Here is a 25,124-nt window from a genome sequence, read left to right on the forward strand (position 1 = left end):
TATTGCGGATACTCCTTGCATTAAGACACAAAGCCTTTAGGCTTGTTTTTTTTAACACCCTCTGTCCGAAAGCAGTGACAGGATCGGTCCAAGTCAGCATGGCTTTATGAAAGGGAAATCATGCTTGACAAATCTGGAATTTTTTGAGGATGTAACTTGTAGAGTGGACAAGGGAGCACCAGTGGATGTGGTGTATTTGGACTTTCAAAAGGCTTTTGACAAGGTCCCACACAAGAGATTGGTGTGCAAAATCAAAGCACATAGTATTGGGGGTAATGTACTGATGTGGATCGAGAACTGGTTGGCAGACAAGAAGCAGAGAGTCGGGATAAACGGGTCATTTTCAGAATGGCAGGCAGTAACTACAGGAGTGCTGCAGGGCTCAGTGCTGGGACCCCAGCTCTTTACAATATACATTAATGATTTAGATGAAGGAATTGAGTGTAATATCTCCAAGTTTACAGATGACACTAAACTGGGTGGCGGTGTGAGCTGTGAGGAGGATGCTAAAAGGCTACAGGGTGACTTGGACAGGTTAGGTGAGTGGGCAAATGCATGGCAGATGCAGTATAATGTGGATAAATGTGAGGTTATCCATTTTGGGGGCAAAAACACGAAGGCAGAATATTATCTGAATGGCAACAGATTAGGAAAGGGGGAGGTGCAACGAGACCTGGGTGTCATGGTTCATCAGTCATTGAAAGTTGGCATGCAGATACAGCAGGCGGTGAAGAAAGCAAATGGTATGTTGGCCTTCATAGCTAGGGGATTTGAGTATAGGAGCAGGGAGGTCTTAATGCAGTTGTACACGGCCTTGGTGAGGCCTCACCTGGAATATTGTGTTCAGTTTTGATCTCATAATCTGAGGAAGGACATTCTTGCTATTGACGGAGTGCAGTGAAGGTTCACCAGGCTGATTCCCGGGATGGCAGGACTGACATATGAGGAGAGACTGGATCAACTGGGCCTTTATACTCTGGAGTTTAGAAAGATGAGAGCAGATCTCATAGAAACTTATAAGATTCTGACGGGACTGGAAGGGTTCGATGCGGGAAGAATGTTCCCGATGATGGGGAAGTCCAGAACCAAGGGACACAGTCTTAGGATAATGGGTAGGCCATTTAGGACTGAGATGAGGAGAAACTTCTTTACTCAGAGAGTTGTTAACCTGTGGAATTCCCTACCGCAGAGAGTTGTTGATGCCAGTTCATTGGATATAATGAAGAGCGAGTTAGATATGGCACTTACGGTTAAAGGGATCAAGGGGTATGGAGAGAAAGCAGGAAAGGGGTACTGAGGTAATGATCAGCCATGATCTTATTGAATGGTGGTGCAGGCTCGAAGGTCCGAATGGCCTACTTCTGCACCTAGTTTCTATGTTTCTATATTTCGATGTAAGGTCAGCACTGTTCCAACCTGCATCCAATGGGCAAGCAGAACATGCTATCCAAATCATAAAGGAACATATGAAACGAGTAACCCAAGGGTCACTGCAGACCCGCCTGTCATGCATACTGCTTAGTGACAGGACAAGACCACACACGCTTACCGGGGTCTCGCCTGCCGAAATAATGATGAATAGAGGTCTTAAGACCAAGCTATCTCTCGTACACCCTGACTTGAATAATCATGTTGAATATAGAAGACAAAGTCAGCAAGGGTAGCACAATCGCGCAGCTGTGTCACACGATATTTCTGTAAATGATCCTGTATATGTTCCGAATTATGGTCAGGGTCCCAAGTGGATCGCTGATACTGTCATGGCCAAGGAGGGCAACAGGGTATTTATTGTCAAGCTCAAAAATGGGCAAACATGCAGGAAACATATAGATCAGACAAAGCTGCGGCACACAGATGAACCGGGACAGTCGGAGGAAGAGACAATCAACGACCAACCAACCTACCCCCCAGTCATCAGAGGACTCAGTGGTCATCAAGGGACTTTCAATCACTGATATGTTCAATGAAAATGGACTTTCAATCCCTGACATGGCCATTGGCACTCCCACCAGGTCAGCCACCCAGCCACCAGTCACAACAGACTCTGAACACTCACCCAAGGCTGGAGTTGAACTGAGACGGTCAACCCGGGAGCGTAAAACACCGGACCATCTCAATTTTTAAAAGACTGTGTTAATATCTCAGCGGGGATATTGTCATGTATGTACTTTTGGGATCACTAGGCACGAGATGGCGTCACTGTTGGAGGCCATTTGGCTGCACACACGTGTGTGCAGCCCAAGTATAAAAGGCCAGCCATGTTGTATATTAGTCACTTTGGGCCTTAATAAAGCAGAGCCAAGGTCATCCCTCTTGGAGTTAAACAGTATTCAGTCTCACAGTTATTGCATACACAACAGTATCTGTGATAGAATGGGTTGCTTTATGAGTGATAGAATGGTTTGGTGTATCAGTGATTCAATGGGTTGAGATAGTATTAAATAGGATATATAGCACAGAAACAATAACAACAACTTGTATGTATATAGCGCCTTTAACGTAGTGAAACGTCCCAAAGTGCTTTACAGGAGTATTATGAAAAAAAAAATTTGACCCTGAGCTGCCTAAGTAGTAATTAGCACAGGTGACCATAGTTTGGTCAAAAATGTAGGTTTTAAGGAGCGTCGTGAAGGAGAAAAGAGAGGTAGAGAGGTTTAGGCAGGGAGTTCCAGAGCGTGGGGCCAAGGCAACAGAAGGCATGCTCACCGATGGTTGAGCAATTATAATCAGGGATGCTCAAGAGGGCAGAATTAGAGGAGAGCAGACATCTCGGGGAGTTGTGGGGCTGGAGGAGAAGCCGGCCATTTGGCCTAACCAGTACATGCCGGCATTTATGCTGCATTCGAGGCTCCTCCCACCTTTCCTCATAACTCTATCAGCATCACCCTCTATTCATTTCTCACTCATATACTTATCCAGCCTCCCCTTAAATACATCTATACTATTCGCCTCAACTACTCTCTGTAGTAGCGAGTCCCACATTCTCACCACTCTGGGTAAAGAAGCTTATTTTAAATTCTCTACTTGATTTCTTCGTGATTATCTTATATTGATGGCCTCCAGTTTTTCTCTTCCCCGCAAAATTAACAATCACTTGGACAAGCATGGATTAATTAAGGAAAGTTAGCATGGATTTCTGAAAGACAAATCATGTTTAACTGAAGTGATTGAGTTTTTTAATGAGGTAACAGAGAGGGTTGATGAGGGTAATGCGGTTGATGTGGTGTACATGGACTTCCAAAAGGCGTTCGACAAAGTGCCACATAATAGGCTTGCCAGAAAAGGTGAAGCCCATGAAATAAAATGGAAATTGACTAAGTGACAGGAAACAAAGAGTTGTGGTGAACGGAATGCTTTGCCTGAAAGGGTGGTGGAGGCAGACTCAATCACGGTTTTAAAAAGGGAGTTGGATAAGTACCTGAACAAGAAAACATTTGCAGGACTACGGGGAAAGGGCGGGAGAGTGGGATTAGCTGAAGTGCTCTTGCAGAGAGCCAGCAGAGGCTCAATGGGGCGAATGGCCTCCTTCTGTGCTGTAACGATTCTGTGATTATATGATTCTTTAAGTGGAAACACTCTCTGTGTGTCTACTCTATCAAAACCTTTCATAATTTTAAAGAGCCTCTCAGCCTTCTCTTTTCAAGAGACTAGAGACCCAGCCTGTTCATCCTTTCCTGATAGGTATAACCTCGCGTTTCCGCTATCATCCTTGTATATCTTTGTTGAACTCTCTCCAGTGCCTTGCACCCTCTCCAGGGTTTGTATATGAATGGTGCAATGGGCTGTCTCATTACTGGAATGAACTAATGTATCAATCCTGCAATGAGTGGTTGTATCAATGGTATAATGGGTGTGCATATCAAAGGAGAAATAAGCTGGTGTACAAGTGGCAAAATGGGCTGGATGTACCATTCCACTATTGCACTGATTGGTTGGCCGTGCTCCAATAGGATAGATTTTCAACTTACTACCTAGTTGTCAGCAGGTGGCTCAGTGGGTAGCGCTCTCACTTCCAACTCAAGAAGGTTGTGGGTTCAAATCCCACTCTAGGAACTTGAGCACATAAATCTAGGCTGACACTTGTCTTTCAGATGACATGTTAAACCAAAGCCTTGTCTGCCCTCTCAAGTGGACGTAAAATTTCCCATTGCACTATTTTGAAGAAGAGCAGGGGAGCTATCCGTGATGTCCGAGCTAATATTTATCCCTCAATCAACATCACAATCCCATCATCACATTGCTGTCTGTGGGAGCTTGCTGTGTGCAAATTGGCTACTGCGTTTCCTACATTACAACAGTGACTACACTCCAAAAAGTACTTCATTGGCTGTAAAGTGCTTTGAGACATTTGGCAGTCGAGAAAGGCGCTCTATAAATGCAAATCTTTCTTTCTTCTAAAACTAGCTCTGTGAATCGGTCGCCCGTTATAGTAACTGCTCAATTATCCTCCCCATTGTAGATTGGGAGGTTTCTATAACAGGCGTCTAATCCGTAACGCCAGTGTTACACCCGGGCAGCAAGCTGAAAATATACCCCAATTCCTCAGCCTCATTGGCTGGATTATCAACCAATCACGTTGAGAAGGTTCCAGGTACTTTCACGGTCGCTGCAGCTGGGTGTATTGTGTGCTTAGCAGAATAAGCTGTCAGCAGGCTAGCATATAGCAGTGTTGAACTGGAAATAAAAACAGAGAATGCTGGCGATACCCAGCAGGTAAGGCAGCATCTGTGGAGAAAGAAACACAGAGTCAACGTTTGTGGTCGATGTTGACACGGCCACATACAGTGATAAATGTTGACATAAAAAATATGGCTAAAAATTGTGACAACAATAAGTAAGGTTTGTGGATAGAAAGCGCAACCTTGTGCTAAATTTTTAATAATATCCTGGAAGATCTCGCATAGCATTGAAGTCAATGGAAAGCAAACTTGTTTGGGGTGAAAATTGGACAGGTAGCTCGATGTCGACCACCTTTGCCCAAATTTAAGTTGTCCCCATTGAGTTTCATGTTTATGTTATTTGTGTTTTTTTAATATATTTTTAGTTGTGGTTTTAAAGTGATTTAAATGCTTGCAATGTAAATTGTTTTAGGAGTACTTTTTTGAGGGTTTGAAACCCTCATTCATACCTTTGTTACCTCTAGACTTGCCTATTCCAACACACTCCTGGCCGGCCTCCCACATTCTCCCTGCATAAACCTGAGGTCATGAGAAACTCAGCTGCCCGTGTCCTAACTCGCAGTAATCCCGTTCACCCATCATCCTGTGCTCACTGAACTGCATTGGATCTCGGTTCGGCAACGTCTCAATTAAAAAATTTTCATCCTTGTTTTCAAATCCCTCCATGTCCTCACCCCTCCCTATCTCTGTAATCTCCTCCAGCCCCTCAAATCCCGAGATGCCTGCGCTCCTCTAATTCTGGCCTCTTGAGCATCCCTGATTTTAACCGCTCTGTTGCCTAGGCCCTGAGCTCTGTAATTCCCTCCTTGTCTCTAATGGCAGTCAGTCATTATCCCGTCATTCACACCCTACCTTGACTAATGTTTTTCAAACTCCTGGCATTACCGTTTGAATTTGGGCCATCATCCCTTTTGTCCCTCTAATCTCGACTGTCTTCCAACCTATCACGGGGTGAACGGGACTTGCTGCGAGTTTGGTCACGGGTAGCTGAGTTTCCGATGACCTCAGGTTTCTGTAGGGAGAATGTGGGAGGCCGGCCAGGAGTGTGTTGAACAGGCAAGTCTAGAGGTAACAAAAGTATGAATGAGGGTTTCAAGCCCTCAAAAAAGTACTCCGAAAACAATTTACATTGCAAGCATTTAAATCACTTTAAAACCACAACTAAAAATATATTAGAAAAACACAAATGACATAAACATGAAACTCAATGGGGACAACTTAAATTTGGGCAAAGATGGAGGACATCGAGCTAGCCGTCCAATGTTCACCCAAACGAGTTTGCTTTCCATTTGCTTTTGTTCTTTCTTTCCCTCCCCCTATCAGTGCTGGTTAAGAATCTGTTCTTTCCGAACACTCTCCAGTTCTGACCAAGGGCCACTGACCCGAAACGTTAACTCTGCTTCCTCTCCACAGATGCTGCCTGACCCGCTGAGATTTCCAGCATTTTCTGTTTGCATTCTCTCCCTAAACCTCTCCACATCTCTTTCCTCCTTTAAGACACTCCTTAAAATCTATCTGTTTGACCAAGTTTTTGGTCATCTGCCCTAACTTCTCCTTATGCAGCTCGTTGTCAAATTTTGTTTTGTGACACTCCTGTGAAGTGCCTTGGGACGTTTTACTACGTTAAAGGTGCTATATAAATATACATTGCTGTTGTTGTTGTTGTTTGAGGGGGGCTGGGTTTGGGGAGATACTGGAAGATGCCACAAGCTGGGCACTATTGCTTTATGGAATGGTCATTTGTCTAATCTAAGCTGTAGTCGATTACAGCTGAAAATCGTGGATAGCAAGAGCACTCATTTCACCAAAAGTTCCGCTATAATAAAAATAAAATGCAAATGCACCGACAAACTTAAGGACATTGAATAGCTCTTTTGTTTCTTTGCTAGTAGAACTGGAGCTGTTTCTAACACAGAAGGCCATGGCTATCTGCGAGCTCCCGTTTAATCTCAATTTGAATTGTGCAGCAGAAAGAATAAATTGCCTCAGAAATATTGAAGGAGTTACAGGCAGGATTCTGTTTCCCCGCCTTCCCCGAATCAGGAAGTCATTTTGTACTTGTAACATAAAAGATCCCGCGATACTTTTCGAAGAAGAGCATGGGAGTTATCCCAAGTGTCCTGGCCAAACATTTATCACTCAGCCAACATCACTAAAACAGATGATCTGGTCAATTATTTTATTGCTGTTTGTGGGAGCTTGCTGTGTGCAAATTGGCCGCCGCATTTCCCACATTACAACAGTGACTACATTTCAAAAATGGTTCATTGGTTGTGAAGCCCTTTCGGATGCCCTGAAGTTGTGAAAGGCTCTTTATAAATACAAGTCTTTGTTTTTCACAATCTTAACCATGATGAGGCCTCACCAAGGCCCTGTACAACTGCAGCAAGACCTCCCTGCTCCTATACTCAAATCCCCTCGCTATGAAGGCCAGCATGTCATTTGCTTTCTTCACCGCCTGCTGTACCTGCATGCCTTCCTTCAATGACTGATTTCCATGACACCCAGCTCTCGTTGCACCTCTTCTTTTACTACTCTGTCACCATTCAGATAATAATCTGCCCGATGTTGGGTAAGTCCAGAACCAGTGGACACAGTCTAAGGATAAGGGGTAAGCCATATAAGACCGAGATGAGGAGAAACTTTTTCATCCAGAGAGTTGTGAACCTGTGCAATTCTCTGCCACAGAAAGTTGTTGAGTCCAGTTCGTTGGACATATTCAAAAGGGAGTTAGATGTGGCCCTTACGGCTAAAGGGATCAGGGGGTATGGCGAGAAGGCTGGGGTGGGGTACTGAGGTTGAATGATCAGCCATGATCATATTGAATGGCGGTGCAGGCTCGAAGGGCCGAATGGCCTGCTCTTGCACCTATTTTCTATGTTTCTATGTCATCGCAAAACATGAAAAATTTCTTGGACAGGAGTGGCCCATTCAACCCACTGGGGTAGGTTTTCAACTTGATGCTCATAATGGAAATGGAATCTATCAGCATCATCATAGGTGGTCCCGCGATCGAGGATGACTTGCTTCCACATGAGTTCACAGATGTTTCAATGAAGGACCCAAACTCCAGGGGTGGAAGATGCCTGTGCGCGGATTTTTTTAACGTGTGGTGACCGTTGCACATCAGCCACCACACGGGCTTGACAGAGCTCGGCCTTTATCCAGTGGCAAGGATTAACCAGGACGACTGGAGACCTGCTCTGCTGCACAGACCTAGTGTGCACACATATCGCAGTGTGGGCTGGTCCATGCTGCCCCTAGGCACTCGGCTCTTCTGGGCCCCGTGCCCTCTTTCGCCGCACCTCCACCGCGATCTCCCACATCGGAAAGGCGGCACACCCAACAATGCTGTGTTCCCTCAGCACTGCACTGGAGCGTCAACCTAGATTTTTGTGCTCATGAGTGGGATTGAACCCACAACCTGCTGACTCAGAGGTGAGAGCGCTACCAACAGAGCCTAGGCTGACTGCATTAATAAAAGACTGTCTCACTAGTTTAGGTGAATTCTCACGAACGTACGGTTATAACGGGCAGGCTAAGATCACCTGGACCATCAAGCCTGTGCCCAATATTAATGATGCTTGGAGCATCAGAACCCGACACTTCACTGGACAACCCTGCCCCCATCCCCGCCACCCCTCCCCCTCCCCTCCCACACCCCGACCCCTCCCAGCGATCTAATCTCCTGGGAGAGGCCCGTTAAAGAAAACAGAAAATGAAACCCAGAGCCAAAAGATTGGGAACATTTCTCTCTGACCCCCTCAATCCAGGAGCACACGCTGAACAGACTCCTGTTACCTGGTAAATCACTTGAAATCTTGAATTTCCAGGGTTGAGATACGGCGATGAAAACCCCGCCCAAAGTACCGTCTGGTACCTCGGCAGCCATCGGCGGCACTTGGATGGGCGGAGGCCTTGATGAAAATCGGCCCCCCCGGAATGACAAAGTTGCAAGCCTATGAATGTGTTTCCACAGAAATCTCGAAATCTGTGATTCTTCATTTGGAGAAGCGATCAAGGAACAAGGTCCGTCAGTTCACCCACTTGGCACAGCCCCTCGCTTATTGCTTCCATCACCCGAAGCTCACCACCACCAACAACACTCGGCATTTAGACTGACGATCAAGGCCATTGACGAATATTTGGGAAAGAAGAAGTGGGGGGGAATGTGAACAAGTGATTGGATGTCGGAGCCAGTAAAAAGAAACAGAGACGGCCCTGTTGAAACGCTGAATGCCAAATAAAATAGAGATGAAATGAAGGCGAATTAAGATAAATAAACAAAGTCCCAAAGTGGCATACTGGAGGGAATTATCGTGCGCGTGCCTCATGAAATTGGAACCAAAGACCTTGTGATTTTAAAAAGATCTTTTTGACCTGACGGCATGGTTATGTTACCTTCAGGAAGCCGCAAGGCAAGATGCTAAAAGCTGAAGCTGTGTTGAATCAATTCAAATAGAAATTATGTTCTTTTTACCAGCTTACAAAATAACAGGTCGCGTTCCCACTGAACTATTCAAAAGGTGGAAGAAAAATGGTTTGGGTGTATGAAAAGTCTAGATTTATCGTTTTATTTTATCACTGTTTACTCCCCCGATAGAGTTCCGTTCCACAGGGATTGCCATCCCTACGGGACGGCACCCTAGATTCTTCATGAGTGACATTTGGCACTGAGTGTCGAAGGCTTTTCACCCATGAGACATTGGGGGTGAGGGGGTGGTGCACCAAGCTTTTTCCCCCCTCCCCAACCCAGGGGCGTTGTGACTTTTGCAGATATCTTCCTGCTGTCTTGCCCGTGATCAGCAGGCCCATAACAGGCCAAGGGATCAAACGTGGTCTACAGACTGACCTCTTAAATGAACAAATCAATCTCTCCAGGTTCTTCTGCCTTCCACTTACTGCAATTACTAGTTTTCGTTCCATACCCATCCGACTCTGGAGACCAGTATTTGCAAGTCGCAACCTGCCGAACTGACGCTGTAACAATAGAACCTCACTGCACCACCCAGTTCCACCTCAACGAAGGTGACCATTTTTCCAAGCTAACCCATCAACGTCAACATATTTACATAAGAACATAAGGACATAAGAAATAGGAGCAGGAGTAGGCCATATGGCTCCTCGAGCCTGCTCCACCATTTAATACGATCATGGCTGATCCGATCATGGACTCAGCTCCACTTCCCCGCCCAATCCCCATAAATCCTTTATTCCCTTATCAGTTAAGAAACTGTATATCTCTGTCTTAAATTTATTCAATGTCCCAGCTTCCACAGCTCTCTGAGGCAGTGAATTCCACAGATTTACAACCCTCTGAGAAAAAATTCCTCCTCATCTCAGTTTTAAATGGGTGGCCCCTTATACTAAGATTATGCCTCCTAGTTCTAGTCTCCCTTATCAGTGGAAACATCCTCTCAACATCCACCTTGTCAAGCCCCCTCATAATCTTATATGTTTCGATAAGGTTACCTCTCATTCTTCTGAATTCCAATGAGTGTTCTCCTTTGCGATTCCATTTCTGAATCGACATTTACGGTAGGTGGATGTTCAAACTTGAAGCGGGTAAATGTGTTCGAGCCCGATCAGATTTTTCGTGAGTTAGTACTTTCATCTTTATTTAGCTAAGGATGTCTGGAAGTGAGTTTTTGGCTGAGGGTTGTGAGGAAACATCTCACATCAGATAACAGAGCTCGGCTTGAAAAACACGTGCCAACTAGTCAGTGTTTCTGAACCCCGGTCTGCGTGTCAGCATCTGCTCACAAAAATCAGCTTAGATTGCGTTCCTCCCCCCCTCAGGGTCATTCCAACTCGAGTCTTGCCACTAATGGATGTGGTTACAGTCGCTGACAACGCAAGATGGGAATTTGTGTGAGAACAAGTGTTCCCAACTACAGTCTGCAACAGCTGGAATCATCTTCGCCAGCAGGAATCAGATGGAAGCAGAGCTGGGAGAAGAAGGAAGGGTGGGGGATATGGATGATAATACCATCAGGAAGGAAAACAGGAAATTGATGGAAATGCTAAACCTTTCTAAAACGCTGGTTAAGCCTCAGCTGGAGTATCGTGTTCAATTCTGGGCACCACACTTTCGAAAGAATAAGAACATTAGAACATAAGAAATAGGAGCAGGAGTAGGCCATACGGCCTCTTGAGCCTGCCCCGCCATTCAATAAGATCATGGCTGATCTGATCATGGAGTCAGCTCCACTTTCCTGCCCGTTCCCCTTATCCCCTTATTGGTTAACAAACTGTCTATTTCTGTCTTAAATTTATTCAATGTCCCAACTTCCACAGATCCACAAACCTCTGAGAGAAGAAATTCCTCCTCATCTCTGTTTTAAGATCTAGTTCTAGTCTCCCCTATCAGTGGAAACATCCACTCTGCATCCACCTTGTCAAGCCCCCTCATAATCTTATATGTTTCGATAAGATCACTTCTCATTCTTCTGGATTCCAATGAGTAGAGGCCCAACCTCCTCAACCTTTCCTCGTAAGTCAACCCCCTCATCTCCGGAATCAACCTAGTGAATCTTCTCTGAACTGCCTCCAGAGCAAGTATATCCTTTCGTAAATATGGAAACCAAAACTGCACGCAGTACTACAGGTGTGACCTCACCAATACCCTTTATAACTGTAGCAAGACTTCCCTGCTTTTCTACTCCATCCCCTTTTCAATAAAGGCCAAGATACCATTGGCCTTCCTAATCACTTGCTGAACCCGCAGACTATCCTTTTGTGTTTCATGCACAAATACTCCCGGGTCCCGTTGTACTGCGGCACTTTGCAATCATGCTCCATTTAAATAATAACTTGCTCTTTGATTTTTTCTGTCAAAGTGCATGACCTCACATTATATTCCATCTGCCAAATTTTTGCCCAATCACTTAGCCTGTCTATGTCCTTTTGCAGATTTTTTGTGTCCTCCTCACACATTGCTTTTCCTCCCATCTTTGTATTGTTAGCAAACTTGACAACGTTGCACTCAGTCCCTTCTTCCAAGTCGTTAATATAGATTGTAAATAGTTGGGGTCCCAGCACTGATCCCTGCGGCACCCCACTGGTTACCGGTTCCAACCAGAGAATGAACCATTTATCCTGACTCTCTGTTCTCTGTTAGTTAGCCAATCCTTTATCCATACTAATATATTACCCCCCAACAATGTGAACTTTTATCTTGTGCAGTAATCTTTTATGTGGCACCTTGTTAAATGCCTTCTGGAAGTCCAAATGCACCACATCCACTGGTTCCTCTTTATCCACCCTGTTAGTTACATCCTCAAAGAATTCCAGCAATTTGTCAAACATGACTTCCCCTTCATAAATCCATGCTGACTCTGCCTGACCGAATTTTGCTTCTCCAAATGACCTTCTGCGGCTTCTTTAATAATGGACTCCAACATTTTCCCAATCACAGATGTTAGGCTAACTATTCTATAGTTTCCTGCTTTTTGTCTTCCTTCTTTTTTAAATAGGGGTGTTACATTTGCAGTTTTCCAATCTGCTGGGACCTCCCCAGAATCCAGGGAATTTTGGTAAATTACATCCACAATCCCTGCTGCTACTTCTCTTAAGACTCTATGAGAGGCGAGGGTTCAGGGCCCAGAAGAGGCGAGGGCCCAGTGGCAGCATGGGCCAGCCCACACTGCGATCTATGGATAGTAGGAGCATGCGTGCGCACTAGGTCCGTGCAGCAGAGCTTGGTCTCCAGTCGTCTTGGTTAACCCGTGCCACTGGATCAAGACTTAGCTCTATCAAACCCGTGTAGTGGCTGGTGTGCAACGGCCGCCCCACGTTAAACGAATCCAAGCACAGGCATCTTTCACCCTTGAGTATGCAGTTCGGGACCTTGATTGTCAGGCCCCTCATTGAAACACCTGTGAACTCATCCCTTTTTGGTGTGGAAGAGACTGCCTAACACTAATAAGACCCTCGGATGCAAGCCATCAGGTCAAGGGAATGTCAATACCTTAGGGAGGGTGCAGAGGAGATTTAATAGATTTAATAGATGAGGGACTGGAGAAGCTGTGGCTGTTCACCCCAGAGCAGAGAAGATTAAGAGGAGATTTGAGGGAGGTGTTCAAAATCATGAACAGTTTTGATAGATTAAATAAGGAGAACCTGTTTCCACTGGTAGAAGGGTCGGTAACTGGAGGACACAGATTGGCAAACGGATCAGAGGTGACATGAGGAAACAATTTTTACACAGCGAGTTGTTGTGATCTGGAACGTGCTGCCTGAAAGGGTGGCGGAAGCTGATTCAATAGTAACATTCAAAAGAGAATTGGATAAATACTTGAAGGGAAACATTTTGCAGGACTGTGGGGAATGAGCGGGCGAGTGGGACCAGTTGGGGAGTTGTACCAAAGAGCCGTCTCAGACACGATGGACCGAATGGACTCTGTCAGTGATGTATGATTCCGTGATTCTATGCAAGGGAGAGGGAAGTGGAAACCAAAGGGGGAAGGAAAGAGACAGAAGCTCAGAACAGTCCGCTGGGAGCAAAGAGGGGAGAATCTGTTGTTGGGTGATTTGGAGGTGGGAGGATATAGAATGCCAGCATTAACTGAAAGGGACGGAGAGTGCCACCATTAACTGACGGTGGGATTCAAAGAATGTCAGCATGGTCTTAGCTGGTTGGAAGAGAGTTAAGGATTCCGGTTTGAATGAGCGCAGGGCAAGTTTGAAGCTGAGGTGGAAGGAAGACTGCAGCATTAACTGGATTGTACGGAAGAAGAGTATCAGCATGAACTGGGAAGATTGAAGGAGTGAGAGTGAGGTAGATTTTCACCTTGCTGGCCAGGCCTAAAATTGACGTTGCAGATTGGCCCCTTGTTATAGAAACAGTCTGATTTTCGCTCCCATTGAAAGGAAAGGAACGGGCAAACGGATAGTTGCTAAAAATGGTGCCTGTCCTGAGGTGCTCGTTTTCCACTCGTGCGGCAATTTGGAAATCTAACCCGGTGTCGCTTCGAAAGGGCAGGGAGTTGGATATGGTACAAGCTCCCTGTAAACTGGGTCTGGAGGGAGTTGGATATGGTACAAGCTCCCTGTAAACTGGGTCTGCAGGGAGTTGGATATGATACAGGCTCCCTGTAAACTGGGTCTGGAGGGAGTTGGATATGGTACAGGCTCTATAGGAACTGGGTCTGGAGGGAGTTGGATATGGTACACGCTCCATGGGAACTGGGTCTGGAGGGAGTTGGATATGGTACAGGCTCTATGGGAACTGGGTCTGGAGGGAGTTGGATATGGTACAGGCTCTATGGGAACTGGGTCTGGAGGGAGTTGGGCATGGTACAGATTCTATGGGAACTGGGCCTGGAGGGAGTTGGATATGGTACAGGCTCCCTGTGAACTGGGTCTGGAAAGAATTGGATATGGTACAGGTTCCTTGTGAACTGGGTCTGGAGGGAGTTGAGTTCCTTTCTGGAATGGGGTAGGGTGGGCGCTGGATATGGGAAAGCGACCGTTCAGTTAACTTTTTGGGATAGTGCTGGTCTGGAGGTCCGTTGAAAATCTAAATGTTGTTTGGTTCTTCCTCTTGTTTTAGACTAAGAGTCTATCAATTGTGTCCTCAAACTGAAACAAAATGCATCAATTTTGATGTAAAATTCAAAATTTGCTTGCCGACCATGGCCCTGGAAAACCTCCAGTGCTGTACCACCAATATGGGGTACGGTAGCATAGTGATTAAGTTACTGGAAGAGTAATCCAGAGGCCTGGAATAATAATCCATAAGACGTGAGTTCAAATCCCACCATGGCAGCTGTGGAGTTTAAATTCAGTTAATTCAATAAATATCAGTAATGGTGACCATGAAAATATCAGATTGTCATAAAAAACCATCTGGTTCACTTTATGTTCTTTCGAGAAGGAAATCTGACGTCCTTACCCGGTCTGGCCTACACGTGACTCCAGTCCCACAGCAAAATGGTTGACTCTCAACTGCCCTCTGAAATGGCCTAGCGAGCCACTCAGTTGTAACAAAACTGCTACGACAAAGTCAGCATTGTGGCACTCTTAGGCAGTCCCTGGTATCGAGGATGACCCGCCTCCACACAAAAAAGGGATGAGTTCACAGGTGTTTCAATGAAGCACCTGTCATTCCTGGTCCCGAACTACATACTGAAGGGTGGAAGATGCCTGTGCGTAGATTTTTTTAACGTGTGGTGGCCGTTGCACACCAGCCACCACACGGGCTTGACAGAGGTAGGGCTTAGTCCAGTGGCAAGGATTAACCAAGACGACTGGAGACCAGCTCTGCTGCACGGACTTCTGTGGGAGTACCTTCACCACACGGACTGCAGCGGCTCACCACCATCTTCTCGAGGACAATTAGGGATGGGCAATAAATGCCGGCCTTGTGAGCGACGCCCACCTCCCGTGAACGGATAACAATTTCCCCTTTTAGGCTTTTGTGTACTTGTATGAGTCAAGTAATGGTGACCATACTCACTGCTTAAATTAAAACACCTGTGCAACTGCTTGTTTTTACGTGCAAAAACCTTATAATTTGTATTATTCTTGAGCTGTCAGCAGTTGGGAGGCTATGCCAGCTCTTTTGAAGGTGTTGCCAGTTTTCTAGATGCTATGTATCTGGAGAAGTAGCGACACAAGCTGGATCTGGCAGAGTCAGTGCAAAGAGTGTGAAGGTTCAGTGAAGTGGTTTAAATGTTCAGAACCGGCTCCTACAGGGGCTCGGCAATAAGCGCACTGAGGTAGAGTTTACGCTCGGTTGCGATGGTTTATTTCGGTGCAATTCGCCCAGAACAGGGCATAACCCGTGCAAAAGATGGCAGAATTTCAAGCGGAAATTGCGCCCACAAAACTGGCCGGAGCCCCACATCGAATGAATCGCCACTGGGAGTTTCTGCTAATTGCGCTCATTTGTGGGCCTTCCAGGGGGCTCCAAAAATTAAGTTGGTTCATTTGGACACAAGGGCACGAATAGACACGTTTTAAAAACAATCTATATATAATTTTTTTTAAATTTACTGAGAAACTGACTACTGCACCCCAATATAATAAGGGAAATGGTTCTGTATGTTTTTTTAAAAGTCATTTTCAGTCATTTAGAATCGGGTTACACACAGGTGGTGGATTGACACTGTGATTAAAAATGCTTATTTTTTTTGTGATAAACCCATTTTCAGCTGAATTAATCACTCTTAAATACATCAGGGAACATTTTTCAAAGCTCATTTCTTTTTTTTTCAATTACGTTTTAAAGCACTGCCCAATTGCACTGGTTCATGGCAGATTTTGCTTTTGGCTACATGCAAATATGGAGACTCAAGAAAAAAAAGACGCTTCTTTTTGAGTGCACAATGGCTGCCAGGATCACCGATTGTGCCCCAAGCGGAATCTCTCTCGGCTCCCCGCGCCCCCACCCCACTCCCCCCCCGGCCCCATTGTCCGCTACTTTGCTGAGTCGGATGAATCAGGAAAGACTTGTATTATGGTTTCCGCTCCGTGCTGAGCTGTGACAGCTGACGAGACACCGTACTTGTTCTCGGTCTCCCTAAGCTCTTGTGTGTGGAAGATGGAACGAGGGCAAGAATTCAGTTTGCCTTTAATATACCCGCCAACATTATTAATTGCGGCCTGAATTTCCGATCGAGGTCTTCCTGCAGGCAATCGACTGAAAAAGTTAAAAAAGATGTGCACCTATTTGTTCCTGCTGCGCCCGCTGGAACTTCCGATCCTGAGGCCTTCACTCCGACACATCGGAGCGCGTGCAAGTCAGGACATGCACAGCGCTGGAGCTGTAGCCACATGGTTCTGGGCAGCCAATCAAGGTACAGTATTTTCTCATTCATAATAATAGGAATTCCAAAGGTTGGAGTTCCCATTATTATGAATGATAAACCCCCCCTCACCCAAACACACTAATAAAAAATAGAAAAATACACTACATATTTAAAAATCATTTAAATTAAAGTTCTTATAAAAGAATATATTTTCCCGACTTTTTAAAAAAATGCCTTAAAATAAACTTACCGTAGTGGGAAGGGTGTTTAACAATAAAAGGTGTTTATTTTAAAATGTTTTTGTGTATTTTTAAACACTTGTGCCTGTAAAAGTAGGCTATACGCCTGCTTTTTCATGCGCAAGATTTTTGAGGACATTCGCTGGGCAAGATATGCGTAAATATCAGAAATCTTGCCCTGTAAGTGTCCTCGCTCGCGATATGCGAGAAGAAGCTTGCAGGGAACATTAAGGCGGATTGCAAAAGTTTCTATAGGTATGTAAAGAGAAAAAGGTTAGTAAAGACAAACGTAGGTCCCCTGCAGTCAGAATCAGGGGAAGTCATAACGGGGAACAAAGAAATGGCAGACCAATTGAACAAGTACTTTGGTTCGGTATTCACTAAGGAGGACACAAACAACCTTCCGGATATAAAAGTGGTCAGAGGGTCTATTAAGGAGGAGGAACTGAGGGAAATCTTTATTAGTCGGGAAATTGTGTTGGGGAAATTGATGGGATTGAAGGCCGATAAATCCCCAGGGCCTGATGGACTGCATCCCAGAGTACTTAAGGAGGTGGCCTTGGAAATAGCGGATGCATTGACAGTCATTTTCCAACATTCCATTGACTCTGGATCAGTTCCTATCGAGTGGAGGGTAGCCAATGTAACCCCACTTTTTAAAAAAGGAGGGAGAGAGAAAGCAGGGAATTATAGACCGGTCAGCCTGACCTCAGTAGTGGGCAAAATGATGGAATCAATTATTAAGGATGTCATAGCAGCGCATTTGGAAAATGGTGACATGATAGGTCCAAGTCAGCATGGATTTGTGAAAGGGAGATCATGCTTGATAAATCTTCTGGAATTTTTTGAGGATGTTTCCAATAAAGTGGACAAAGGAGTACCAGTTGATGTGGTATATTTGGACTTTCAGAAGGCTTTCGACAAGGTCCCACACAGGAGATTAATGTGCAAAGTTAAAGCACATGGGATTGGGGGTAGTGTGCTGACGTGGATTGAGAACTGGTTGTCAGACAGGAAGCAAAGAGTAGGAGTAAATGGGTACTTTTCGGAATGGCAGGCAGTGACTAGTGGGGTACCGCAGGGTTCTGTGCTGGGGCCCCAGCTGTTTACATTGTACATTAATGATTTAGACGAAGGGATTAAATGTAGTATCTCCAAATTTGCGGATGACACTAAGTTGGGTGGCAGTGTGAGCTGCGAGGAGGATGCTATGAGGCTGCAGAGTGACTTGGATAGGTTAGGTGAGTGGGCAAATGCGTGGCAGATGAAGTATAATGTGGATAAATGTGAGGTTATCCACTTTGGTGGTAAAAACAGAGAGACAGACTATTATCTGAATGGTGACAGATTAGGAAAAGGGAAGGTGCAACGAGACCTGGGTGTCATGGTACATCAGTCATTGAAGGTTGGCATGCAGGTACAGCAGGCGGTTAAGAAAGCAAATGGCATGTTGGCCTTCATAGCGAGGCGATTTGAGTACAGGGGCAGGGAGGTGTTGCTACAGTTGTACAGGGCCTTGGTGAGGCCACACCTGGAGTATTGTGTACAGTTTTGGTCTCCTAACTTGAGGAAGGACATACTTGCTGTTGAGGGAGTGCAGCGAAGATTCACCAGACTGATTCCCGGGATGGTGGGACTGACCTATCAAGAAAGACTGAATCAACTGGGCTTGTATTCACTGGAGTTCAGAAGAGTGAGAGGGGACCTCATAGAAACGTTTAAAATTCTGACGGGTTTGGACAGGTTGGATGCAGGAAGAATGTTCCCAATGTTGGGGAAGTCCAGAACCAGGGGTCACAGTCTAAGGATAAGGGGTAAGCCATTTAGGACCGAGATAAGGAGAAACTTCTTCACCCAGAGAGTGGTGAACCTGTGGAATTCTCTACCACAGAAAGTAGTTGAGGCCAATTCACTAAATATATTCAAAAGGGAGTTAGATGAAGTCCTTACTACTCGGGGGATCAAGGGGTGAAAGCAGGAATGGGGTACTGAAGTTTCATGTTCAGCCATGAACTCATTGAATGGCGGTGCAGGCTAGAAGGGCTGAATGGCCTGCTCCTGCACCTATTTTCTATGTTTCTATGTTTCTATCTGTCAAGCCAGAAACTTTACAGATCGGAAAAGCCGGTTTTCAGCGCATGCGTATTGCACGCCGAAACCCAGTTTTTCCAATGCCTTCCCATGTCCGTAGGAACTTCGTACGGACCCGGGACATCGAAATTTCAGGGCCATATTGTTTGCCAATGCCCACCATCTAGGGTCACATGTGGCCACCTGAGGTATCAGCTTGTTAGAGATTAAGATTGAGAAGTGGTTAAGAAATCCATTTTACGCGAAAGAATCACTTATATTTAGTTCCATTTTATATTAATCTCTGTCGTTAAATCTTAGAATTAAAGACTGCAAAGGCAACTAACTGTGCAAGAAGTCACGGCAGCATTCTCAAATACCAGCTGGCACATGTTTACATTTCGATTCACTTTTTCACTCTGAACTGGAGACTCAATATCATTGTTTTGTTAGAAAGGCTCTTTTTTATACCTTGTTAACCGTACAACACCGACATTCTTCTGTACAACTTGAGACCATAAAAGGTTTGACTGGAGATTGAGAGTGGGTAAAGGGTTGTAGAATGCAGATGACTTTGGAGTATTGCAGCTAGAATCAGTATAAATGGTATTATATTGTAGCCATTGGTTGGAAGTTGAAGAAGGGAGACATCTGGAGGGTTTGACTGTAATGTGAGTATCTTCTGCAGCAAAGCATCCTTTGTGACCGTGGTATGTTGGCCATGAGCATATGCAGCATTTAACTTAATAAAACATCAAACGTTTAACTGCGTGTTAAATTCAACCTTGGCGTATCGGCACAGGATTGCAGCCGTTGTCTATAATATTACAAAATTCACATTCCTAAGAAAGAAATAAAGAAGAAAGACTTGCAATTCTATATGACCACCAGACGTCCTAAAGCGCTTTACAGCCAATGAAGTAAGTTTTTGAAGTGTAGTCACTGTTGCAATGTAGATGAGGGTTTCTGCCTCTACTACCCTTTCAGCCAATGAGTTTCAGAAAAAAGCCAACAAGAATCAGCACCTTTATACAATCATAGAAATTTACGGCACAGAAGGAGGCCATCCGGCCCATCGTGTCTGTGCCAGCTGAAAAAGAGCTATCCAGCCTCAGCCTTGTTGAGTATATTCAAGACAGAGATTGATAAGCTTGAGGGAACTAAAAGAATTAAGGGATATGGGGATAGTGTGGGAAGGGGGAATTAAGGTAGAAGATCAGCCATGATCTCGTTGAATGGAGAAGCAGGCTCGAAGGGCCAAATGACCGACTCCAGCTCCTATTTCTTATGTTCTTATGTTCGAATCTCACTTTCCAGATCTTAGTCCGTAGCCCAGTAGGTTATGGTACTTAAGAACATAAGAAATAGGAGCAGGCGTAGGCCATTCGGCCCCTCGAGCCTGCTCCGCCATTCAATAAGATCATGGCTGATCTTCTACCTCAACAACTCCACTTTCCCACACTATCCCCATATTCCTTGATTCCCTTAATATCCAAAAATCTATCGATCTCTGTCTTGAATATACTCAACAATTGAGCCTCCACAGCCCTTTAGGGTAGAGAATTCCAAAGATTCACCACCCTCTGAGTGAAGAAATTTCTCTTCATCTCAGTCCTAAATGGTCAACCCCTTATTTTGAGAATCTGACCCCTAGTTCTAGACTCACGTTCACAACCACCGGACCTCTCAAAGCAATTTACAGCCAATGAATTACTTTTAGAGTGTAGTCATTGTTGTAATGTGGGAAACACAGAGGCCAATTTGCATACAGCAAGCTCCCACAAACATCAATGCGATAATGACCAGATAATCTGTTTTTGTTATGTTGATTGAGGGATAAATATTGGCCAGGACACTGGGGATAACTCCCCTGCTCTTCTTCCAAATAGTGCCATGGGATCTTTTATGTCCGCCTGAGAAAGCAGAAAGGGCTTCAAATTTAATGTCGCATCTGAAAGACAGCACCTCCGACAGTGCAGCACTCCCTCAGCAGTGCACTGGAGTGTCAGCCTCGATTTATGTGTTCAAGTCTCTGGAGTGGGGCTTGAACCCATGACCTTCTGACTCAGAGGTGAGAGTGCTACCCACTGAGCCACAGTTGATAAGAACTTTCTTCGTTCAAAGGGTTGTGAATCTTTGGAATTCTCTACCCCAGAGGGCTGTGGTGTAGTTAAGACAGAGATCATAGATTTTTGGATATTAAGGGAATTAAGGGATTATGGGGATAGTGCAGGAAAGTAGAGTTGAGGTTAAAGCTTAGCCATGATCTTATTGAATGGCTGAACATGCTCAAAGGGCTGTATGGCCTACTTCTGTTCTTATTATAAAAGAAAGGAAGACTTGCATTTATATAGTGCCTTTCACGACCTCAGGATGCTCCAAGGCACTTTACAACCAATGAAGTACTTTTTGAAGTCTAGTTTTTTTTGTAATGTAGGAAACGCAGCAGCCAATTTCCCACAAACAGCAATGTGCTAATGACCAGATATTCTGTTCTAGTGATGTTGGTGGAGGGATAAATATTGACCAGAACATCGGAATGATTACTCCCCTGCTCTTTGAAATAGTGCGGTGGGATCTTTCACATCCACCTGAGAGGTCAGACTGAGCCTCAGATTAAAATCTGATTCGAAAGACAGCACCTCCAACAGTGCAGCACTGGAGTATCAGCCGAGATTCAGTGCTTAAGTCTCTGGAGTGGGTTTGAAACCACAATCTTCTGACTCAGAGGCGAGAGTGCCACCCACTGAATCACCAACAAAGGTTTTCTGTTGGCATTAAAAGTAGTTCAACATATTTTTGAAATGTAACAAGATGATTTGATTCATCTATATCCAAGTCAAGTCTGACAGACCTGGTGAAATTAGACAATTTGAAAGGAAAAATACAATTGCTGTATGAAGTTATTTCCATCTGCGTTCATGCCTGTGCCTGCGTGCTGATTTCGATCTCCGCTGCAGACTGAATTGACATATGCAGTGCCAGTCTTTTGCTCGATAGTTGATGAGTGTGGCGCGTTTCCACGGCGGCATTTCAATGTGAGCTTTTACCACCCTCTAAAGACTGGCCGTCACCCAGGCAGCTACCTCGCACCATGTGAAGTTGAAGAGCTGAGACAGAGGCCTGCCGGTCATGATTTTTCGCACTCAACTATCTGTCCTTTCCTGACCTTTCAACCCCTTCCCTCCCGAACAGGCTGTGTACTCCTGAGTGACAAACACCACAAGCTCCATCTCGCCTTTGCCTTTGATGTACCCAGCAGAGAAGATAAACACGACGGAAAAGCCATGACAAGTGCAACGGCTATTTAAGACAGGATTTATTTTAGGGCGTGACAGGCCCTCAAATCTACCACCAAGCTCATGGTCTACAGGGCTGTAGTAATACCCGCCCTCCTGTATGGCTCAGAGACATGGACCATGTACAGTAGACACTTCAAGTCGCTGGAGAATTACCACCAACGTTGTCTCCGCAAGATCCTACAAATCCCCTGGGAGGACAGACGCACCAATATTAGCGTCCTCGGCCAGGCCAACATCCCCAGCATTGAAGCACTGACCACAGTTGATCAGCTCCGCTGGGCAGGTCACATTGTTCGCATGCCAGACACGAGATTCCCAAAGCAAGCGCTCTGCTCGGAACTCCTTCACGGTAAATGAGCCAAAGGTGGACAGAGGAAACATTGCAGGGACACCCTCAAAGCCTCCCTGAAAAAGTGCAACATCCCCACTGACAGCTGGGAGACCCTGGCCAAAGACCGCCCTAAGTGGAGGAAGTGCATCCGGGAAGGCGCTGAGCACCTCGAGTCTCATCGGCGAGAGCATGCAGAAATCAAGTTCAGGCAGCGGAAAGAGCGTGCGGCAAACCTGTCCCACCCACCCTTTCCCTCAACGACTATCTATCCCATCTGCGACAGGGCTGTTCAGCCACCTAAGAACTCATTTTTAGAGTGGAAGCAAGTCTGCCTCGATTCCGAGGGTCTGCCTATGATGATGATTTTGGACCTTGGGTATTGTGGGGCGTCTTTTCCATTCTGAAAACGGAGAATTTTCCAAAGAAGTACAGGGTTTATTTATTTTGGCTGGGAGACTGCAGACTGTTCAAAGGGCACTCTGAAGAATCCATTGTCCACCTCCCTCTGTCTGTAGCAATCTGAATCATCTGGAGACTCACATTTTGCTTCCTTATGTGGAAGTTGGAGGTACGGGGTCACAGTACCGGGAACTGGAACTTCTTTCCCACTTTTCACTCAGGGACAAGTGCTCCCAGGTCAGCTACAGTGTAGGGTAAACTCACTGATTCCATGCTTCCAGCAGGGAATGTAAGTTGGCAGATTGATGCTACCGAGCTGTAGTCCTAACACTGCCCTGCGCATTCTTTTGAGCACAGGGTTTGAAGAAAAAAAGAAAGAACTTGCATTTATATAGCACCTTTCACAACCTCAGGTCATCTCAAAGTACATTCCTAAATTTAAACGCTCAACCATTGGTGGCCGTGCCTTCTGCTGCCTGGGCCCCAAGCTCTGGAACTCCCTGCCTAAACCTCTCCGCCTCTTCCCTCCTTTAAGATGCTCCTTAAAACCTACCACTTTGACCAAGCTTATGCCCCAATTCCTCTTTATGCGGCTCGGTGTCAAATTTAGTTTGATCATACTCCTGTGAAGCGCCTTGGGACGTTTTACTACTTTAAAGGATGCTCTATAAACACAAGCTGTTGTTGTTATTGCTGTTTTTACAGCCAATGAAGTTCTTTTGAGGTGTCATCACTTGTAAATAGCAATGTGATAATGACCAGATGGTGGTGTTTGGCTGAGGGATAATTATTGACCAGAGCATCAAAGAAAACTCCCCTTCTCTTTCTCGAATAGTGCCATGGGATCCTTTATGTCCGCCTTTGCTCCGTACACCCATACCTTACAAAAATCTCTCGATCTCACTCTTGAAAAGGGAATCGACGGCCTTTTTGGGTGGGGGGGGTGGGGAGTGAGTTCCAGATCTGATCTCTCCTACCCTTTTATGTGAGAAATTGCTACCTGATTTTGCTCTGAAATGGCCTCGATCTAATTTTAAGATAATGCCTTCTTTAGCTTTTGATTGTGTTGGCCTGCCCATTAATTAATGTTCGCTGCACTTAATGAGGCAACTTTGGTTAATGTTGGCCTTTGTGTTGCATATTTGTGAAGTAACCCACAATATTTTCATGTTACATATTTCATGCACTGACCACACTCCGCCAGCTCCATTGGGCAGGCCAGATTATCCCCATGTGGGACACATTGACAAGAGACTCCCAAAGCAAGCGCTTTATTTGGAACTCCTACATGGCAAGCGAGCCCCAGGTGGGCAGTGGAAATGTTTCAAGGACACCCTCAAAGCCTCCTTGATAAAATGCAACATCCCCCACTGACACCTGAGAGTCCCTGGCCAAAGACCAGCCTAAGTGGAGGAAGTGCATGCGGGAGGGCGCTGAGCACCTCGAGTCTCGTCGCCGAGAGCATGCAGAAACCAAGCGCAGGCAGCGGAAGGAGCGTGCGGCAAACCAGACTCCCCACCTACCCTTTCCTCCAACCTGTGACAGAGACTGTAATTCCTGTATTGGACTGTTCAGCCACCTGAGAACTCACTTTTGGAGTGGAAGCAAGTCTTCCTCGATTCAGAGGGACTGCTTATGATGTTATTATGTTTGACTGCACATCGTGGGGGGGGGGGGGGGGGGGGGGGAAGCAGTAGCTTAAACAGGAAGCAGAATTCTTGACCTCAAGTAACAAATGAGAGTTGTATAAAACATCAGTGATAGCAGATTAAACCCTGTGCTTTAAATTACACTTTAATGTCTTTTTTTAAGACCACACATAAAATTGATGTTATATGGGATGTCATATATGTTATATATGTAAACTTGTATTTAGCTTGTACAGCCACCAGAGGGCTCATCCCCATGGAGTCCAAAGGGATCCCATAATCCCTTGGGAGCACAGGTACTTAAGGAGGCCTCACAGGTTGGAGAGGCCCTCTGGAGATCTGCAAATAAAAGACTAAGGTCACACTTTACTTTGAGCTCATTGTATCCAGTCAGACTTTTTCTTCATACATAACATCACCGTAATATGATCACAGCGAAATACGAAATAATGGGCCTAAATCCTTAATATTACAAGCAGAAAGTGTTGGGACCACGCAGCAGGCCATTTGGCATCTGAAAGAGAGACGTGGATTTAAAAGACTCATTCGTGCATACTTCACCAGAACCAGCACTTTCAGGCTGGAGGGAACCCTTTTCATGAGACTGATGAGGGACAATTCAGGATATGCCCAAGAAAGGAAAAAGAGTTGCTTTTGTGATGCTTGTGGTCTGTGGAAGAGCAGACAGTTTCGGGAACAATG

This window comes from Pristiophorus japonicus, chromosome 10, assembly GCF_044704955.1.
Source record: "Pristiophorus japonicus isolate sPriJap1 chromosome 10, sPriJap1.hap1, whole genome shotgun sequence".
NCBI classification, from domain to species: Eukaryota; Metazoa; Chordata; class Chondrichthyes; family Pristiophoridae; genus Pristiophorus; species Pristiophorus japonicus.